Raw genomic sequence first — 13,476 nt, forward strand, 5'->3', positions numbered from 1 at the left:
TGGCGGCCGGCTGTTGCAGTGTTGCCCTCTCAGGCAACACTGAGTGACTGACTGAGCCGCACCGTCTTATATAAAGTTCAGACGGAACTTTGCACGTGTCATAGTGGAGCCCTCAGGATTCCAGAGCCAGCTTTCTGACATCATAATGGGGCCTGCCTCAGAGATAAAAGCCTGGGCCCAGGCAGTGTTGGTCAGTGCTGCTCAGCAGGCAGCACCGGACTGGACTGGATTAAAGCTGATACAAGGTGTGAAGGAACAAGGGGTGGCTGTGGGCATGCACTTGCTGCCGCTGCCAGTGTTTATCTGCATGGCAGGAGGGCATTTGGGCGTTGCCAGGAAGGCGTTTTTATGTAGATTCCTCCTCTTTCAGCACTGCATTGTGGTGCAAGCAAAAGAAGCAAATCCTGTGTAGCTTCCTCTCCGGCCTTTATTCACCTCCCGCTTAGTAGCTGTAAATGTGTGTGAGCCTGCAGGGCCCCATGGAATTGCCTAGGAGTAGGCTGAATCAATCGCTGCAAGGGGTGAACAGCAGTATGGGACAGGCTCGGGCAAGGCAAGGGCCGCTCGGGTTATCGCTTCTCGGCCTTTTGGCTAAGATCAAGTGTAGTATCTGTTCTTATCAGTTTAATATCTGATACGTCCCCTATCTGGGGACCATATATTAAATGGATTTTTAGAACAGGGAGATGGAAATAGAGCTTGCTCTGTCCACTCCACGCATTGACCTGGTATTGCAGTATTTCCAGGACCGGTGCACCCTTCCCTTATGTGTTGACTAAAATCAGATTCCAAAAGTGCTATTTGTGTTTGCTATTGTTTTTGTCTTTCTGATGGGATCTCCCCTTTTAATCCCATTATTTCAACACCTGTTGGACAATGCATTTGTACAGTCATGTGTGATAATGAGCTCATTTATTAAATGCAATTAATTAATACATTGCCACCTCTTGTTGTGTGTGTGTCTTCTGTGTTTCTGTGTTTCCGGCATTTCACATTGGAACAGCTCATTCACCTTCCTTGTCTTCTCTCCGCCCTCCCTCCTAGGTAGGTTAAAGAGCTGCACCTGAGCCAGCCACTGATTGATGCAGCACCACAGTCAAATAGCGGAGTGGAGTAGGGGAACAGCAAACAGCCATTAAAGCCGCCCGCCCGCCCGCCCGCCCGCCTGCCTGCCTGCCTGCCTGCCTGCCCGCCACAATGGACCTACCTGTGTACACTACATGGATGTGATGGAATGTACTGTCGTCCCTACATTTCAAGAAGAAGTAAGAATTGCAGTTGCAACAAAGCCTTGCTTGCCTACAAAGAGAGCAGCAATTTGGATTTGTTACTATGTTACCTAGAAGAATAACAAACTGTGCAAGGATGGAGGTTGTAGGAGCAAAGAGAAGTTGTCTGTAAAGTTGGTGGATGCTTATTTTCCATTTTGCAGTCCCTTGTCTCCCTCTTGTGGCCTCCTGGAGGCAAATAAATGTGCAAAAAAAAGACAGCCTGGCGGCCGGCTGTTGCAGTGTTGCCCTCTCAGGCAACACTGAGTGACTGACTGAGCCGCACCGTCTTATATAAAGTTCAGACGGAACTTTGCACGTGTCATAGTGGAGCCCTCAGGATTCCAGAGCCAGCTTTCTGACATCATAATGGGGCCTGCCTCAGAGATAAAAGCCTGGGCCCAGGCAGTGTTGGTCAGTGCTGCTCAGCAGGCAGCACCGGACTGGACTGGATTAAAGCTGATACAAGGTGTGAAGGAACAAGGGGTGGCTGTGGGCATGCACTTGCTGCCGCTGCCAGTGTTTATCTGCATGGCAGGAGGGCATTTGGGCGTTGCCAGGAAGGCGTTTTTATGTAGATTCCTCCTCTTTCAGCACTGCATTGTGGTGCAAGCAAAAGAAGCAAATCCTGTGTAGCTTCCTCTCCGGCCTTTATTCACCTCCCGCTTAGTAGCTGTAAATGTGTGTGAGCCTGCAGGGCCCCATGGAATTGCCTAGGAGTAGGCTGAATCAATCGCTGCAAGGGGTGAACAGCAGTATGGGACAGGCTCGGGCAAGGCAAGGGCCGCTCGGGTTATCGCTTCTCGGCCTTTTGGCTAAGATCAAGTGTAGTATCTGTTCTTATCAGTTTAATATCTGATACGTCCCCTATCTGGGGACCATATATTAAATGGATTTTTAGAACAGGGAGATGGAAATAGAGCTTGCTCTGTCCACTCCACGCATTGACCTGGTATTGCAGTATTTCCAGGACCGGTGCACCCTTCCCTTATGTGTTGACTAAAATCAGATTCCAAAAGTGCTATTTGTGTTTGCTATTGTTTTTGTCTTTCTGATGGGATCTCCCCTTTTAATCCCATTATTTCAACACCTGTTGGACAATGCATTTGTACAGTCATGTGTGATAATGAGCTCATTTATTAAATGCAATTAATTAATACATTGCCACCTCTTGTTGTGTGTGTGTCTTCTGTGTTTCTGTGTTTCCGGCATTTCACATTGGAACAGCTCATTCACCTTCCTTGTCTTCTCTCCGCCCTCCCTCCTAGGTAGGTTAAAGAGCTGCACCTGAGCCAGCCACTGATTGATGCAGCACCACAGTCAAATAGCGGAGTGGAGTAGGGGAACAGCAAACAGCCATTAAAGCCGCCCGCCCGCCCGCCCGCCCGCCTGCCTGCCTGCCTGCCTGCCTGCCCGCCACAATGGACCTACCTGTGTACACTACATGGATGTGATGGAATGTACTGTCGTCCCTACATTTCAAGAAGAAGTAAGAATTGCAGTTGCAACAAAGCCTTGCTTGCCTACAAAGAGAGCAGCAATTTGGATTTGTTACTATGTTACCTAGAAGAATAACAAACTGTGCAAGGATGGAGGTTGTAGGAGCAAAGAGAAGTTGTCTGTAAAGTTGGTGGATGCTTATTTTCCATTTTGCAGTCCCTTGTCTCCCTCTTGTGGCCTCCTGGAGGCAAATAAATGTGCAAAAAAAAGACAGCCTGGCGGCCGGCTGTTGCAGTGTTGCCCTCTCAGGCAACACTGAGTGACTGACTGAGCCGCACCGTCTTATATAAAGTTCAGACGGAACTTTGCACGTGTCATAGTGGAGCCCTCAGGATTCCAGAGCCAGCTTTCTGACATCATAATGGGGCCTGCCTCAGAGATAAAAGCCTGGGCCCAGGCAGTGTTGGTCAGTGCTGCTCAGCAGGCAGCACCGGACTGGACTGGATTAAAGCTGATACAAGGTGTGAAGGAACAAGGGGTGGCTGTGGGCATGCACTTGCTGCCGCTGCCAGTGTTTATCTGCATGGCAGGAGGGCATTTGGGCGTTGCCAGGAAGGCGTTTTTATGTAGATTCCTCCTCTTTCAGCACTGCATTGTGGTGCAAGCAAAAGAAGCAAATCCTGTGTAGCTTCCTCTCCGGCCTTTATTCACCTCCCGCTTAGTAGCTGTAAATGTGTGTGAGCCTGCAGGGCCCCATGGAATTGCCTAGGAGTAGGCTGAATCAATCGCTGCAAGGGGTGAACAGCAGTATGGGACAGGCTCGGGCAAGGCAAGGGCCGCTCGGGTTATCGCTTCTCGGCCTTTTGGCTAAGATCAAGTGTAGTATCTGTTCTTATCAGTTTAATATCTGATACGTCCCCTATCTGGGGACCATATATTAAATGGATTTTTAGAACAGGGAGATGGAAATAGAGCTTGCTCTGTCCACTCCACGCATTGACCTGGTATTGCAGTATTTCCAGGACCGGTGCACCCTTCCCTTATGTGTTGACTAAAATCAGATTCCAAAAGTGCTATTTGTGTTTGCTATTGTTTTTGTCTTTCTGATGGGATCTCCCCTTTTAATCCCATTATTTCAACACCTGTTGGACAATGCATTTGTACAGTCATGTGTGATAATGAGCTCATTTATTAAATGCAATTAATTAATACATTGCCACCTCTTGTTGTGTGTGTGTCTTCTGTGTTTCTGTGTTTCCGGCATTTCACATTGGAACAGCTCATTCACCTTCCTTGTCTTCTCTCCGCCCTCCCTCCTAGGTAGGTTAAAGAGCTGCACCTGAGCCAGCCACTGATTGATGCAGCACCACAGTCAAATAGCGGAGTGGAGTAGGGGAACAGCAAACAGCCATTAAAGCCGCCCGCCCGCCCGCCCGCCCGCCTGCCTGCCTGCCTGCCTGCCTGCCCGCCACAATGGACCTACCTGTGTACACTACATGGATGTGATGGAATGTACTGTCGTCCCTACATTTCAAGAAGAAGTAAGAATTGCAGTTGCAACAAAGCCTTGCTTGCCTACAAAGAGAGCAGCAATTTGGATTTGTTACTATGTTACCTAGAAGAATAACAAACTGTGCAAGGATGGAGGTTGTAGGAGCAAAGAGAAGTTGTCTGTAAAGTTGGTGGATGCTTATTTTCCATTTTGCAGTCCCTTGTCTCCCTCTTGTGGCCTCCTGGAGGCAAATAAATGTGCAAAAAAAAGACAGCCTGGCGGCCGGCTGTTGCAGTGTTGCCCTCTCAGGCAACACTGAGTGACTGACTGAGCCGCACCGTCTTATATAAAGTTCAGACGGAACTTTGCACGTGTCATAGTGGAGCCCTCAGGATTCCAGAGCCAGCTTTCTGACATCATAATGGGGCCTGCCTCAGAGATAAAAGCCTGGGCCCAGGCAGTGTTGGTCAGTGCTGCTCAGCAGGCAGCACCGGACTGGACTGGATTAAAGCTGATACAAGGTGTGAAGGAACAAGGGGTGGCTGTGGGCATGCACTTGCTGCCGCTGCCAGTGTTTATCTGCATGGCAGGAGGGCATTTGGGCGTTGCCAGGAAGGCGTTTTTATGTAGATTCCTCCTCTTTCAGCACTGCATTGTGGTGCAAGCAAAAGAAGCAAATCCTGTGTAGCTTCCTCTCCGGCCTTTATTCACCTCCCGCTTAGTAGCTGTAAATGTGTGTGAGCCTGCAGGGCCCCATGGAATTGCCTAGGAGTAGGCTGAATCAATCGCTGCAAGGGGTGAACAGCAGTATGGGACAGGCTCGGGCAAGGCAAGGGCCGCTCGGGTTATCGCTTCTCGGCCTTTTGGCTAAGATCAAGTGTAGTATCTGTTCTTATCAGTTTAATATCTGATACGTCCCCTATCTGGGGACCATATATTAAATGGATTTTTAGAACAGGGAGATGGAAATAGAGCTTGCTCTGTCCACTCCACGCATTGACCTGGTATTGCAGTATTTCCAGGACCGGTGCACCCTTCCCTTATGTGTTGACTAAAATCAGATTCCAAAAGTGCTATTTGTGTTTGCTATTGTTTTTGTCTTTCTGATGGGATCTCCCCTTTTAATCCCATTATTTCAACACCTGTTGGACAATGCATTTGTACAGTCATGTGTGATAATGAGCTCATTTATTAAATGCAATTAATTAATACATTGCCACCTCTTGTTGTGTGTGTGTCTTCTGTGTTTCTGTGTTTCCGGCATTTCACATTGGAACAGCTCATTCACCTTCCTTGTCTTCTCTCCGCCCTCCCTCCTAGGTAGGTTAAAGAGCTGCACCTGAGCCAGCCACTGATTGATGCAGCACCACAGTCAAATAGCGGAGTGGAGTAGGGGAACAGCAAACAGCCATTAAAGCCGCCCGCCCGCCCGCCCGCCCGCCTGCCTGCCTGCCTGCCTGCCTGCCCGCCACAATGGACCTACCTGTGTACACTACATGGATGTGATGGAATGTACTGTCGTCCCTACATTTCAAGAAGAAGTAAGAATTGCAGTTGCAACAAAGCCTTGCTTGCCTACAAAGAGAGCAGCAATTTGGATTTGTTACTATGTTACCTAGAAGAATAACAAACTGTGCAAGGATGGAGGTTGTAGGAGCAAAGAGAAGTTGTCTGTAAAGTTGGTGGATGCTTATTTTCCATTTTGCAGTCCCTTGTCTCCCTCTTGTGGCCTCCTGGAGGCAAATAAATGTGCAAAAAAAAGACAGCCTGGCGGCCGGCTGTTGCAGTGTTGCCCTCTCAGGCAACACTGAGTGACTGACTGAGCCGCACCGTCTTATATAAAGTTCAGACGGAACTTTGCACGTGTCATAGTGGAGCCCTCAGGATTCCAGAGCCAGCTTTCTGACATCATAATGGGGCCTGCCTCAGAGATAAAAGCCTGGGCCCAGGCAGTGTTGGTCAGTGCTGCTCAGCAGGCAGCACCGGACTGGACTGGATTAAAGCTGATACAAGGTGTGAAGGAACAAGGGGTGGCTGTGGGCATGCACTTGCTGCCGCTGCCAGTGTTTATCTGCATGGCAGGAGGGCATTTGGGCGTTGCCAGGAAGGCGTTTTTATGTAGATTCCTCCTCTTTCAGCACTGCATTGTGGTGCAAGCAAAAGAAGCAAATCCTGTGTAGCTTCCTCTCCGGCCTTTATTCACCTCCCGCTTAGTAGCTGTAAATGTGTGTGAGCCTGCAGGGCCCCATGGAATTGCCTAGGAGTAGGCTGAATCAATCGCTGCAAGGGGTGAACAGCAGTATGGGACAGGCTCGGGCAAGGCAAGGGCCGCTCGGGTTATCGCTTCTCGGCCTTTTGGCTAAGATCAAGTGTAGTATCTGTTCTTATCAGTTTAATATCTGATACGTCCCCTATCTGGGGACCATATATTAAATGGATTTTTAGAACAGGGAGATGGAAATAGAGCTTGCTCTGTCCACTCCACGCATTGACCTGGTATTGCAGTATTTCCAGGACCGGTGCACCCTTCCCTTATGTGTTGACTAAAATCAGATTCCAAAAGTGCTATTTGTGTTTGCTATTGTTTTTGTCTTTCTGATGGGATCTCCCCTTTTAATCCCATTATTTCAACACCTGTTGGACAATGCATTTGTACAGTCATGTGTGATAATGAGCTCATTTATTAAATGCAATTAATTAATACATTGCCACCTCTTGTTGTGTGTGTGTCTTCTGTGTTTCTGTGTTTCCGGCATTTCACATTGGAACAGCTCATTCACCTTCCTTGTCTTCTCTCCGCCCTCCCTCCTAGGTAGGTTAAAGAGCTGCACCTGAGCCAGCCACTGATTGATGCAGCACCACAGTCAAATAGCGGAGTGGAGTAGGGGAACAGCAAACAGCCATTAAAGCCGCCCGCCCGCCCGCCCGCCCGCCTGCCTGCCTGCCTGCCTGCCTGCCCGCCACAATGGACCTACCTGTGTACACTACATGGATGTGATGGAATGTACTGTCGTCCCTACATTTCAAGAAGAAGTAAGAATTGCAGTTGCAACAAAGCCTTGCTTGCCTACAAAGAGAGCAGCAATTTGGATTTGTTACTATGTTACCTAGAAGAATAACAAACTGTGCAAGGATGGAGGTTGTAGGAGCAAAGAGAAGTTGTCTGTAAAGTTGGTGGATGCTTATTTTCCATTTTGCAGTCCCTTGTCTCCCTCTTGTGGCCTCCTGGAGGCAAATAAATGTGCAAAAAAAAGACAGCCTGGCGGCCGGCTGTTGCAGTGTTGCCCTCTCAGGCAACACTGAGTGACTGACTGAGCCGCACCGTCTTATATAAAGTTCAGACGGAACTTTGCACGTGTCATAGTGGAGCCCTCAGGATTCCAGAGCCAGCTTTCTGACATCATAATGGGGCCTGCCTCAGAGATAAAAGCCTGGGCCCAGGCAGTGTTGGTCAGTGCTGCTCAGCAGGCAGCACCGGACTGGACTGGATTAAAGCTGATACAAGGTGTGAAGGAACAAGGGGTGGCTGTGGGCATGCACTTGCTGCCGCTGCCAGTGTTTATCTGCATGGCAGGAGGGCATTTGGGCGTTGCCAGGAAGGCGTTTTTATGTAGATTCCTCCTCTTTCAGCACTGCATTGTGGTGCAAGCAAAAGAAGCAAATCCTGTGTAGCTTCCTCTCCGGCCTTTATTCACCTCCCGCTTAGTAGCTGTAAATGTGTGTGAGCCTGCAGGGCCCCATGGAATTGCCTAGGAGTAGGCTGAATCAATCGCTGCAAGGGGTGAACAGCAGTATGGGACAGGCTCGGGCAAGGCAAGGGCCGCTCGGGTTATCGCTTCTCGGCCTTTTGGCTAAGATCAAGTGTAGTATCTGTTCTTATCAGTTTAATATCTGATACGTCCCCTATCTGGGGACCATATATTAAATGGATTTTTAGAACAGGGAGATGGAAATAGAGCTTGCTCTGTCCACTCCACGCATTGACCTGGTATTGCAGTATTTCCAGGACCGGTGCACCCTTCCCTTATGTGTTGACTAAAATCAGATTCCAAAAGTGCTATTTGTGTTTGCTATTGTTTTTGTCTTTCTGATGGGATCTCCCCTTTTAATCCCATTATTTCAACACCTGTTGGACAATGCATTTGTACAGTCATGTGTGATAATGAGCTCATTTATTAAATGCAATTAATTAATACATTGCCACCTCTTGTTGTGTGTGTGTCTTCTGTGTTTCTGTGTTTCCGGCATTTCACATTGGAACAGCTCATTCACCTTCCTTGTCTTCTCTCCGCCCTCCCTCCTAGGTAGGTTAAAGAGCTGCACCTGAGCCAGCCACTGATTGATGCAGCACCACAGTCAAATAGCGGAGTGGAGTAGGGGAACAGCAAACAGCCATTAAAGCCGCCCGCCCGCCCGCCCGCCCGCCTGCCTGCCTGCCTGCCTGCCTGCCCGCCACAATGGACCTACCTGTGTACACTACATGGATGTGATGGAATGTACTGTCGTCCCTACATTTCAAGAAGAAGTAAGAATTGCAGTTGCAACAAAGCCTTGCTTGCCTACAAAGAGAGCAGCAATTTGGATTTGTTACTATGTTACCTAGAAGAATAACAAACTGTGCAAGGATGGAGGTTGTAGGAGCAAAGAGAAGTTGTCTGTAAAGTTGGTGGATGCTTATTTTCCATTTTGCAGTCCCTTGTCTCCCTCTTGTGGCCTCCTGGAGGCAAATAAATGTGCAAAAAAAAGACAGCCTGGCGGCCGGCTGTTGCAGTGTTGCCCTCTCAGGCAACACTGAGTGACTGACTGAGCCGCACCGTCTTATATAAAGTTCAGACGGAACTTTGCACGTGTCATAGTGGAGCCCTCAGGATTCCAGAGCCAGCTTTCTGACATCATAATGGGGCCTGCCTCAGAGATAAAAGCCTGGGCCCAGGCAGTGTTGGTCAGTGCTGCTCAGCAGGCAGCACCGGACTGGACTGGATTAAAGCTGATACAAGGTGTGAAGGAACAAGGGGTGGCTGTGGGCATGCACTTGCTGCCGCTGCCAGTGTTTATCTGCATGGCAGGAGGGCATTTGGGCGTTGCCAGGAAGGCGTTTTTATGTAGATTCCTCCTCTTTCAGCACTGCATTGTGGTGCAAGCAAAAGAAGCAAATCCTGTGTAGCTTCCTCTCCGGCCTTTATTCACCTCCCGCTTAGTAGCTGTAAATGTGTGTGAGCCTGCAGGGCCCCATGGAATTGCCTAGGAGTAGGCTGAATCAATCGCTGCAAGGGGTGAACAGCAGTATGGGACAGGCTCGGGCAAGGCAAGGGCCGCTCGGGTTATCGCTTCTCGGCCTTTTGGCTAAGATCAAGTGTAGTATCTGTTCTTATCAGTTTAATATCTGATACGTCCCCTATCTGGGGACCATATATTAAATGGATTTTTAGAACAGGGAGATGGAAATAGAGCTTGCTCTGTCCACTCCACGCATTGACCTGGTATTGCAGTATTTCCAGGACCGGTGCACCCTTCCCTTATGTGTTGACTAAAATCAGATTCCAAAAGTGCTATTTGTGTTTGCTATTGTTTTTGTCTTTCTGATGGGATCTCCCCTTTTAATCCCATTATTTCAACACCTGTTGGACAATGCATTTGTACAGTCATGTGTGATAATGAGCTCATTTATTAAATGCAATTAATTAATACATTGCCACCTCTTGTTGTGTGTGTGTCTTCTGTGTTTCTGTGTTTCCGGCATTTCACATTGGAACAGCTCATTCACCTTCCTTGTCTTCTCTCCGCCCTCCCTCCTAGGTAGGTTAAAGAGCTGCACCTGAGCCAGCCACTGATTGATGCAGCACCACAGTCAAATAGCGGAGTGGAGTAGGGGAACAGCAAACAGCCATTAAAGCCGCCCGCCCGCCCGCCCGCCCGCCTGCCTGCCTGCCTGCCTGCCTGCCCGCCACAATGGACCTACCTGTGTACACTACATGGATGTGATGGAATGTACTGTCGTCCCTACATTTCAAGAAGAAGTAAGAATTGCAGTTGCAACAAAGCCTTGCTTGCCTACAAAGAGAGCAGCAATTTGGATTTGTTACTATGTTACCTAGAAGAATAACAAACTGTGCAAGGATGGAGGTTGTAGGAGCAAAGAGAAGTTGTCTGTAAAGTTGGTGGATGCTTATTTTCCATTTTGCAGTCCCTTGTCTCCCTCTTGTGGCCTCCTGGAGGCAAATAAATGTGCAAAAAAAAGACAGCCTGGCGGCCGGCTGTTGCAGTGTTGCCCTCTCAGGCAACACTGAGTGACTGACTGAGCCGCACCGTCTTATATAAAGTTCAGACGGAACTTTGCACGTGTCATAGTGGAGCCCTCAGGATTCCAGAGCCAGCTTTCTGACATCATAATGGGGCCTGCCTCAGAGATAAAAGCCTGGGCCCAGGCAGTGTTGGTCAGTGCTGCTCAGCAGGCAGCACCGGACTGGACTGGATTAAAGCTGATACAAGGTGTGAAGGAACAAGGGGTGGCTGTGGGCATGCACTTGCTGCCGCTGCCAGTGTTTATCTGCATGGCAGGAGGGCATTTGGGCGTTGCCAGGAAGGCGTTTTTATGTAGATTCCTCCTCTTTCAGCACTGCATTGTGGTGCAAGCAAAAGAAGCAAATCCTGTGTAGCTTCCTCTCCGGCCTTTATTCACCTCCCGCTTAGTAGCTGTAAATGTGTGTGAGCCTGCAGGGCCCCATGGAATTGCCTAGGAGTAGGCTGAATCAATCGCTGCAAGGGGTGAACAGCAGTATGGGACAGGCTCGGGCAAGGCAAGGGCCGCTCGGGTTATCGCTTCTCGGCCTTTTGGCTAAGATCAAGTGTAGTATCTGTTCTTATCAGTTTAATATCTGATACGTCCCCTATCTGGGGACCATATATTAAATGGATTTTTAGAACAGGGAGATGGAAATAGAGCTTGCTCTGTCCACTCCACGCATTGACCTGGTATTGCAGTATTTCCAGGACCGGTGCACCCTTCCCTTATGTGTTGACTAAAATCAGATTCCAAAAGTGCTATTTGTGTTTGCTATTGTTTTTGTCTTTCTGATGGGATCTCCCCTTTTAATCCCATTATTTCAACACCTGTTGGACAATGCATTTGTACAGTCATGTGTGATAATGAGCTCATTTATTAAATGCAATTAATTAATACATTGCCACCTCTTGTTGTGTGTGTGTCTTCTGTGTTTCTGTGTTTCCGGCATTTCACATTGGAACAGCTCATTCACCTTCCTTGTCTTCTCTCCGCCCTCCCTCCTAGGTAGGTTAAAGAGCTGCACCTGAGCCAGCCACTGATTGATGCAGCACCACAGTCAAATAGCGGAGTGGAGTAGGGGAACAGCAAACAGCCATTAAAGCCGCCCGCCCGCCCGCCCGCCCGCCTGCCTGCCTGCCTGCCTGCCTGCCCGCCACAATGGACCTACCTGTGTACACTACATGGATGTGATGGAATGTACTGTCGTCCCTACATTTCAAGAAGAAGTAAGAATTGCAGTTGCAACAAAGCCTTGCTTGCCTACAAAGAGAGCAGCAATTTGGATTTGTTACTATGTTACCTAGAAGAATAACAAACTGTGCAAGGATGGAGGTTGTAGGAGCAAAGAGAAGTTGTCTGTAAAGTTGGTGGATGCTTATTTTCCATTTTGCAGTCCCTTGTCTCCCTCTTGTGGCCTCCTGGAGGCAAATAAATGTGCAAAAAAAAGACAGCCTGGCGGCCGGCTGTTGCAGTGTTGCCCTCTCAGGCAACACTGAGTGACTGACTGAGCCGCACCGTCTTATATAAAGTTCAGACGGAACTTTGCACGTGTCATAGTGGAGCCCTCAGGATTCCAGAGCCAGCTTTCTGACATCATAATGGGGCCTGCCTCAGAGATAAAAGCCTGGGCCCAGGCAGTGTTGGTCAGTGCTGCTCAGCAGGCAGCACCGGACTGGACTGGATTAAAGCTGATACAAGGTGTGAAGGAACAAGGGGTGGCTGTGGGCATGCACTTGCTGCCGCTGCCAGTGTTTATCTGCATGGCAGGAGGGCATTTGGGCGTTGCCAGGAAGGCGTTTTTATGTAGATTCCTCCTCTTTCAGCACTGCATTGTGGTGCAAGCAAAAGAAGCAAATCCTGTGTAGCTTCCTCTCCGGCCTTTATTCACCTCCCGCTTAGTAGCTGTAAATGTGTGTGAGCCTGCAGGGCCCCATGGAATTGCCTAGGAGTAGGCTGAATCAATCGCTGCAAGGGGTGAACAGCAGTATGGGACAGGCTCGGGCAAGGCAAGGGCCGCTCGGGTTATCGCTTCTCGGCCTTTTGGCTAAGATCAAGTGTAGTATCTGTTCTTATCAGTTTAATATCTGATACGTCCCCTATCTGGGGACCATATATTAAATGGATTTTTAGAACAGGGAGATGGAAATAGAGCTTGCTCTGTCCACTCCACGCATTGACCTGGTATTGCAGTATTTCCAGGACCGGTGCACCCTTCCCTTATGTGTTGACTAAAATCAGATTCCAAAAGTGCTATTTGTGTTTGCTATTGTTTTTGTCTTTCTGATGGGATCTCCCCTTTTAATCCCATTATTTCAACACCTGTTGGACAATGCATTTGTACAGTCATGTGTGATAATGAGCTCATTTATTAAATGCAATTAATTAATACATTGCCACCTCTTGTTGTGTGTGTGTCTTCTGTGTTTCTGTGTTTCCGGCATTTCACATTGGAACAGCTCATTCACCTTCCTTGTCTTCTCTCCGCCCTCCCTCCTAGGTAGGTTAAAGAGCTGCACCTGAGCCAGCCACTGATTGATGCAGCACCACAGTCAAATAGCGGAGTGGAGTAGGGGAACAGCAAACAGCCATTAAAGCCGCCCGCCCGCCCGCCCGCCCGCCTGCCTGCCTGCCTGCCTGCCTGCCCGCCACAATGGACCTACCTGTGTACACTACATGGATGTGATGGAATGTACTGTCGTCCCTACATTTCAAGAAGAAGTAAGAATTGCAGTTGCAACAAAGCCTTGCTTGCCTACAAAGAGAGCAGCAATTTGGATTTGTTACTATGTTACCTAGAAGAATAACAAACTGTGCAAGGATGGAGGTTGTAGGAGCAAAGAGAAGTTGTCTGTAAAGTTGGTGGATGCTTATTTTCCATTTTGCAGTCCCTTGTCTCCCTCTTGTGGCCTCCTGGAGGCAAATAAATGTGCAAAAAAAAGACAGCCTGGCGGCCGGCTGTTGCAGTGTTGCCCTCTCAGGCAACACTGAGTGAC

At 48.8% G+C, this 13,476-nt stretch overlaps 9 non-coding genes across 9 annotated transcripts; all 9 read left to right on the plus strand.

Moving 5' to 3' along the window:
• Positions 1-571: 571 nt before the first annotated feature.
• On the plus strand, positions 572-762 carry LOC142688368 (U2 spliceosomal RNA). Its single transcript, XR_012857489.1, has one exon. It is a non-coding gene; the product is annotated as a U2 spliceosomal RNA (small nuclear RNA).
• A 1,301-nt stretch (positions 763-2,063) lies between these two features.
• Positions 2,064-2,254, plus strand: LOC142688380 (U2 spliceosomal RNA). Its single transcript, XR_012857492.1, has one exon. It is a non-coding gene; the product is annotated as a U2 spliceosomal RNA (small nuclear RNA).
• Positions 2,255-3,555: 1,301 nt separating this feature from the next.
• LOC142688392 (U2 spliceosomal RNA) lies at positions 3,556-3,746 on the plus strand. Its single transcript, XR_012857498.1, has one exon. It is a non-coding gene; the product is annotated as a U2 spliceosomal RNA (small nuclear RNA).
• Positions 3,747-5,047: 1,301 nt separating this feature from the next.
• On the plus strand, positions 5,048-5,238 carry LOC142688405 (U2 spliceosomal RNA). Its single transcript, XR_012857499.1, has one exon. It is a non-coding gene; the product is annotated as a U2 spliceosomal RNA (small nuclear RNA).
• Positions 5,239-6,539: 1,301 nt separating this feature from the next.
• On the plus strand, positions 6,540-6,730 carry LOC142688413 (U2 spliceosomal RNA). Its single transcript, XR_012857500.1, has one exon. It is a non-coding gene; the product is annotated as a U2 spliceosomal RNA (small nuclear RNA).
• A 1,301-nt stretch (positions 6,731-8,031) lies between these two features.
• Positions 8,032-8,222, plus strand: LOC142688416 (U2 spliceosomal RNA). The gene has a single exon (XR_012857502.1). It is a non-coding gene; the product is annotated as a U2 spliceosomal RNA (small nuclear RNA).
• Positions 8,223-9,523: 1,301 nt separating this feature from the next.
• On the plus strand, positions 9,524-9,714 carry LOC142688417 (U2 spliceosomal RNA). Its single transcript, XR_012857503.1, has one exon. It is a non-coding gene; the product is annotated as a U2 spliceosomal RNA (small nuclear RNA).
• Positions 9,715-11,015: 1,301 nt separating this feature from the next.
• Positions 11,016-11,206, plus strand: LOC142688418 (U2 spliceosomal RNA). The gene has a single exon (XR_012857504.1). It is a non-coding gene; the product is annotated as a U2 spliceosomal RNA (small nuclear RNA).
• A 1,301-nt stretch (positions 11,207-12,507) lies between these two features.
• On the plus strand, positions 12,508-12,698 carry LOC142688419 (U2 spliceosomal RNA). Its single transcript, XR_012857505.1, has one exon. It is a non-coding gene; the product is annotated as a U2 spliceosomal RNA (small nuclear RNA).
• The last annotated feature ends 778 nt before the right edge of the window (positions 12,699-13,476 follow it).

This window comes from Rhinoderma darwinii (assembly GCF_050947455.1).
Source record: "Rhinoderma darwinii isolate aRhiDar2 chromosome 5 unlocalized genomic scaffold, aRhiDar2.hap1 SUPER_5_unloc_25, whole genome shotgun sequence".
Classification (NCBI taxonomy): Eukaryota; Metazoa; Chordata; class Amphibia; order Anura; family Rhinodermatidae; genus Rhinoderma; species Rhinoderma darwinii.